The 7,256-nt window shown below is 34.9% G+C and overlaps 1 non-coding gene across 1 annotated transcript; it reads left to right on the plus strand.

Annotated features, from left to right (window-relative positions):
- Positions 1 to 4,350: 4,350 nt before the first annotated feature.
- On the plus strand, positions 4,351 to 4,457 carry LOC139886947 (small nucleolar RNA R71). Its single transcript, XR_011772804.1, has one exon. It is a non-coding gene; the product is annotated as a small nucleolar RNA R71 (small nucleolar RNA).
- Positions 4,458 to 7,256: the final 2,799 nt, after the last annotated feature.

A 7,256-nucleotide genomic window follows, 5' to 3' on the forward strand; every position in this document is an offset into this window, starting at 1 on the left:
CTAGACATGGTGTTCCTGTATCTATTATTTCAGACCGAGACAATCGATTTGTATCGAGGTTTTGGCGATCCTTACAGGAAGCCTTGGGAACTAAGTTAGATATGAGCACCGCTTATTATCCTCAAACGGATGGTCAGAGTGAAAGGACCATTCAGACGTTAGAAGATATGTTACGAGCATGTGTTATTGATTTTGGTAATGGGTGGGATAAATATTTTCCGCTAGCTGAGTTTTCTTATAACAACAGTTATCATGCAAGTATTAAAGCCGCACCGTTTGAAGCTCTGTATGGTAGAAAGTGTAGATCTCATGTCTGCTGGAATGAGGTTGGGGATGCTCAACTCACAGGTCCAGAAATTATTCATGAGACTACCGAGAAGATCGTACAGATTAAGGAAAGATTGAGAACCGCCAGAAGTCGGTAAAAGAGTTATGCCGATAAGGGAAGGAAAGATGTAGAATTTCAAGTTGGTGACCGTGTTATGTTAAAGGTTTCACCTTGGAAAGGTGTGATACGTTTTGTTAAAAGGGGAAAGTTAAGTCCTCGTTTTGTTGGACCGTTTGAGATCATTAAGAGAGTTGGACCGGCGGCTTATCGTTTGAAGTTGCCACTAGAACTCAGTGCTTTTCACGATGTCTTTTACGTATCGAATTTAAAGAAGTGTTTGGCTGAGGCCGATAAGACTATTCCGCTGGAGGAACTTCATGTGGATAAGCAACTACATTTTATTGAGGAACCTGTTGAAATTATGGACCGAGAGGTTAAGACTCTTAAGCAGAGTAGAATTCCTATTGTCCGGGATAGATGGAATGCCAGACGCAGTTCCGAGTTCACTTGGGAGCGTGGAGATCAGATGAAGTAGAAGTACCCGCATTTGTTCCCAGATGCTGAGTCAACCCCTGCACCTGCTTAAATTTTGGGACGAAATTTCCGTAACGGGAAGGTACTGTCACGACCCTACTTTTTTCGTTATCTTTTACCGTTAATTATTTAACGACCGTTAACTGTTATTCGTGCCACGTCATTTCTATGACCTATATTATTATTTTAATAATAATATATTAATGATTATGTGTTAAATGAATATTTGTATTCATATTTTAAATTGTACGTTTATACGAATCGCGGATTTCTATCCGGCGAATCTTTTCGGTTTTCAGACCAACGGTCGAGCTTTTGGGATTTTCAAGTCCTATTTATTTTAAATATGATATTTTAATGTAATATATTTATATATGGTATTTATATATATTTTACGTCGCGTAGTTAATATCTTTCCGAATAATTAATCGCATAATCGTGTTTTCGAGTTTCAGGTTTCGTTCGGGCATTCGGGCCACAAGGAAATCACCACACTAAAATTTTGGGCCATGGGGCCCACCCCCTTGCACCATTCAGCCGAACACTCCCAAGGGGAGGGAGTGTTGGCTCTTTTGTTTCCTTTTTCCATTTATTTCCTTATTTATTTCTTTATTTTAATTTCTTTCCCTAAACCTAATTCACAAGTTTGCTCTCTCCTCCCTTCTTCTCTTTTTGGGTGACGACACCACCACCACCATTATCAACATCCTTCATCAATTTTAGAGCTTGGATCATCAATCAATTAGCATCAACGTGTTCCTCTCAATCTCCTCTACGCGATTATACTACTTGTTTCTCGATTGGGGTATAAACCCTAACCCTAGAATTTTTAATTTTTCATTACTTTTCTGTTTTTGATGCTTATTTTGATAGTATGTTAGTTACATGTTGTTGTTATGATGATTGTACGCGTAGAATTGCTCAAATACATATGTTTTCGGTTTGATTTAATTGGTACAACAGCTTTTTTGTTCTTTACTGATATTGTAACTGATATAAAAGTGAAATTAAAGTATCTATATGAGTTCCTCTCATCAATACATTAATTTTAGACTCCGGATTCATGTCGTTTCAATTCCCGGAGCCCTAGTTATGAGTAAAGTGGTGTTTAGTTGGAATTAAAATATAAAAATGAGTTGAACCAGGCTTGGTCTGACTTTGTGATCACTTTTAGAATCTTTAGGGTGTATTAGTGTGTTAGAATTGATGATGGGATGAACATTCATGTTCGGGTCATCGAAATCCGAGCCACGGATCACCCGGTATGACTAAAACACGTTTTTGAACGGATTAAAGATCCAAACTGATTAAGGGCAGTAAGTCACGACTTGCATGCTGTTCTTGGGGTGTTCTTGAGCACACTAATTTTTCGGGTGGGTCGGTTAGGCGAAGATATATATAAGACTCGCCGAAAACTGATTACCGGGGGCTCAAGTTATGACCCGATGAACTTTTAATTTAAAAACTTATGATTAATAATTAAAACTTATGATATAAATAATGAATTTCATTATTATTAAATTACTTATGATGTAAAAAGTAATTATTATAATTTAAGACTATGATATATATTTATTATATCTTTTAATTAATACTTATGATTTAATTAACATTTTAATTAAACTTATGATTAATAATACTTTTATTCATACTTATGATAAGTATTAAACTTATATTATGAGATTATTATAATAAGACTTATAATAAGGATTAATTATCATTTAATTATTATAAGGCTTAGTTATTATTTAATTATAAATTTATTATTAAATACTTATGATTTAATGATTATAATTAGAAACTTATGATATGATTAATAATTCATTATTAATTAATAATACTTATGATATGATTTAAAAATTTATTATTAATTAATAATACTTATATTATGACTAATATTTAATTCATTAATTAAATACTTATGTTATATTAATTTTATCATTTAAACTTATATTAACTTTAAAAATTCATTTTAATTTAATTAAACTTATGTTATGACATAATTATACATATTTAACTTTAATAAATATTATAACTTATATTATTATTATAACTTACACTTTTAAAATTAACATTGACTATGTTTGACCAAGGTTGACTTTCGAGTTGACTTTCGGTTGACTTTGACTTTCAGTTGACTTTTGTTGACTTTCTAATTAAGGAAACTTTCCTAACTTATAAACTTTCCAAAAATAACAACTTTCTAAATTTGGAAACTTTCCAAAAATAGAAACTTTCCAAAAATAGAAACTTTTCAAAAATAGAAACTTTCCTAAAATAAAAACTTTCCAAAAATGGAAACCTGCTAAAAATAGAAATTTTCTAAAAATAGAAAGTGTGTGTCCGTAAGCTGTACCGATCAAACCGATGCATGCTGAGTATTGTTCTATGTCTACTTGCAACATGTACAATAGCTATCATACTAATACTTGACCTAAGTTAGTTATTTATATCGACCTGCTTTTTTTATAGGTCGGCGTTGTGATCATTCCTGATCACTGTACTCCATTTGCTTTTCACTTATTTGCGTTGGTTATTTCGTTACTATTAAGGTGAGTTATAGTCCCGTTTTTACATACTTTTCAAAGTATATTATTGGAATGTGATTACATGCATTTTATTTCACGTTTAGACACAAGTGACAATTAAATTTAAATTATTCATTGTGAGTTGGACAAAAATATTCCCTAGTCTGGTAACGGTAATCACTGGTTTCTACTAGTGAACGCGAATCCTACGGATAGATCTATCTGGTTTGACAACCCCATTTCGAGCTAGTCACGCTAGCAATTTATAATCGAAATGTTTAGTACTTCATTTTTTGTTGTAGATACACTGTCCGGTGTATATCATTTATTGTGTTTGACAAGGGTAAATAAGGGGTTAAGTGGTTACCAGGTGGCTCATTGATAATGGAATAATGTTTAATGTTTTCTAACATTTTTAAATCTTGTGGTCTAAATTTTATTCAATTATTTAAACCTATAATTCACTCAACCTTTGTGTTGACAGTTTACTCGCATGTTTTCACAGGTACTTGAGTTATGTGATGCTTCCGCTGTGTTTAGAAGAGTCTGCATGCATTTGGGCAGATTTTATGAAATAATTATGAAACTTAAGCTTGCATTCTGTTTTTGGATAATTTAAATTTGTGGGTTTGTTGGCAATGTTTTGTGTCAACTTTGGTTAATTAATATGTTGGGTTATTTTAAACTACATATTTTTAGTATGCTTTCCTTTTTGGGAAACTTTTGAAATAAAAGAATGCAATGTCGTTTGTTAAATTCTTTTAAGTTCGATCAAGCTATGAGACCAAGTGACGGAGCCATTAAGTGTTTTGACGGGGCCATCACATCATCTCCTCGATCAGTCTCCAGGCCTCGTCAGCAGTGAATTTCATGAAGTTACCTTGAGAAACAGCATCAAGAGTAGACTTGTTGTTCTGATTCAGACCTTTGTAAAAGATCAAAATTTGATCAGAGCTCTCAAGACAGTGATTCGGGCATCTTCGAAGGAAGTGTTTGAATCTTTCCCATGCAGTGTAGAGTGATTCATCGCATACTTGTTAAAAGTTTACGATATCATTCCTAAGTCTGAATTGTTTTGATGGGGGGAAGTACTTGATTAAGAAAGTTGTTGCCATTTCCTCCCATGAGGTGATAGAGTTGGGTTCTAACCCCTCAAACCAGGTTTTTGCATGAAGAGTTAAGGAATAGGGGAACAGATACAGACGAACTACATCTTGTTCAACCCCGTTTTGCTTATATGAGTTGGATAGGGAGAGGAATCTATCTAAGTGAGAGTTACAATCGTCAATTGGTAAGCCATAGAATAGACAGTGGTTGTGAATGATTTGTATGATGCTATGCTTAAGCACAAAAGACACTCCATTAACCTCTGGATAGAGTATCGGTCCTCCCCGTCCTTCTAACGAGGGTTTGGGATGCCAGTGAGAGTGATGCGTGCTGCCATCGTCGAACTACCGGCAGGTAAGTGTGGATCTTGTCGGATGGGTACAATGTATGATATAGGATAGAAGAAAGGATGTGTTGGAAGAATTCTTAGCGGTCTAAGTAGGTTAAACCATCCTAAAGGTTCACTAATAAGGAAGTCCATTTTAAACTTTCTAATTAATCAAAATTAAGCTAATATTACCTAACCTAACTACGGTAAACTAGTAACTTCTGACAAAGCTAGTCTCAGTCGGAAGGATCTCTTAAAAACTAACTAATCTAAATAGGCTCCAAATCGTACTACCGCTCCCCGGCAGCGGCGCCAAAAATTTGCTACTCCTTTTGATATGCCCGAATCGGACGGATTATGTATGCGGTGTCGAGAGGTCGCAAAATGTCAACTCAGGTTATCAACAGAAGAAGTCGGTTGTTTAATTTATATCTGATGGGCCTAAATCTATAATTTCTTCCTATGGGTTAGCAAGGGAAAATATGACCTAGGGTCGTTTCTTGAGCGGTCGAATTTGAAACGGAGCTTATTAAGATAATTTAGTGAATAAGATGGGTTTGTACACAATTCTGTATCCAAGACTAGTGGCCAGGTACACCTTGTGTGGAGAGGCAGGATCCTTTTGGTCCCAATAAATTGGCGACTGTTTGGAAAATACAACAACCAAGTTCAACCGGTTTATTCTAGACACCACTTTTTCTGGAATATCAAATTGTGTAAAGGCAATAGTTGGGTTGATTTGATTTATAATTGAATTTAAAATATTAAAACAATATAATTAAAATAAGCTAGCTAGCATGCAATAGCTAAGGACAAAGAAGACGTGGTTCACCATGATTTAAGATAATGTAGTGTCGGGATGATTGAGAGACACTCATTGGATAGATATACCTCAGTGTGAACACTGGATTCCCTACTAAGCGATTTCCCGATTAGCATGTCACGAGGAACTAAGCTTTGAAGATTCTGATTGGATGGGCTATGCTCAACTCCCGACGCTTTATCTGGTTTAAGAATATAAGCGGCCTATCTTGGATGTAGGCCATACCTTGGGTGCATGAATAAAGTAGCATCGTCATATACTTATAGAATATCCAACCTTTCTTAACACCTTAGTGTATCACCCAAGTGAGTGGTTATGATTGTGTTTTGAATCCCTTTCTGTCAATGGTTTGGTAAAATCTAAGGGTTTGTAGACAAATTAGAACATCTGATAGTTCTCATTCATCCTTAAAGATTTATAAGCTTAGTTTGTATTGTAGTGCGTAAAATTCCCATTTATGACTTAAACCAGCCCTTACTTAAATCTACCCAATAAATCCCTTAGCTATCCATCATGTACTAGACTTATAGTGGTTCCATAGCTTCTAACCTTGACCATGCTCAAGTGATCCTATAGTACATCAACAATGTACTCTACTGTTGCAACAGTATTTCCTCGAGTCTTATACTCTTGACCAATGTCTTGATCTGGTCCTACGGTAATTCCCCATGTACTTTATAGTATTTCCAATGGGTTCATACCTTGACCAATGTATAAACACAGATGATTAATTACCTTATAATTATCGAATTTATAAAAGGTTTTAATCACGTTTATTGGTGGAAGGACGATAATAATGAGGTTTAATATCATAGACAGAAAGCGAGTACGAAACAATAATCATTCCTAACTAACATTATTAAATTATGACAAATAATCAAGCAATTACTCACACGTCATGGCAACAAGCATTTCTAATATTAATAAATTACAAACATCGAGTAAGAATATTATAATAAATTAATAAAAGAAAGGATAGATGTTACCGAATAATGTCGGCAGAATAACACTTGTATTTCTTCATAATATCCATAGCGTGACAATGCTTGATAGGTTCTACTACTAACTACATACTAATCTCCTAATTATCAGTAGAGAGCGACAATAGAGAGATAATTATATTTCCTAATCTCTGTACTTTTCTCTCTCTCTAGAATGTATAGAGAGAAAGTAGTGAGAGAACTAATCTCCTATAGATCACTAGAGAGTGACTGTAGAGAGATATTTGAGAGAGAAGTGAAGAATTGGTGTGTTGAAATGGTGGGATGAAGCTCCAATTTATAGGAAATGCTTCGTGGCAAAATTGTAATTAAATTGTTGAAAAACCCCTGGCAGGCCGTTTGTCAAGTCGTTTGGCAAGGGGTTTGCCAAGGACGTTTTTGATGCCCGTTTGCCAAGGCAAGCCAATTTTTATGCCCGTTTGCAGGCAGGCCGTTTTTCATTATGCCAAGCAGTTTGCAAGGGGATTGCTGGATCGTATCTTGTCTTTCACCGTTTTCGCTCTAGAATCTTCGTTTTAGCTCCATTTTTGACGATTCTTGCACCCACGAGTTCGTAATTGAATCTCCTACAACATGAGATTAAGTAATTAAACTTTTCTAAAAATTA

The sequence above is a fragment of the Rutidosis leptorrhynchoides genome, chromosome 1 (assembly GCF_046630445.1).
Source record: "Rutidosis leptorrhynchoides isolate AG116_Rl617_1_P2 chromosome 1, CSIRO_AGI_Rlap_v1, whole genome shotgun sequence".
NCBI classification, from domain to species: Eukaryota; Viridiplantae; Streptophyta; class Magnoliopsida; order Asterales; family Asteraceae; genus Rutidosis; species Rutidosis leptorrhynchoides.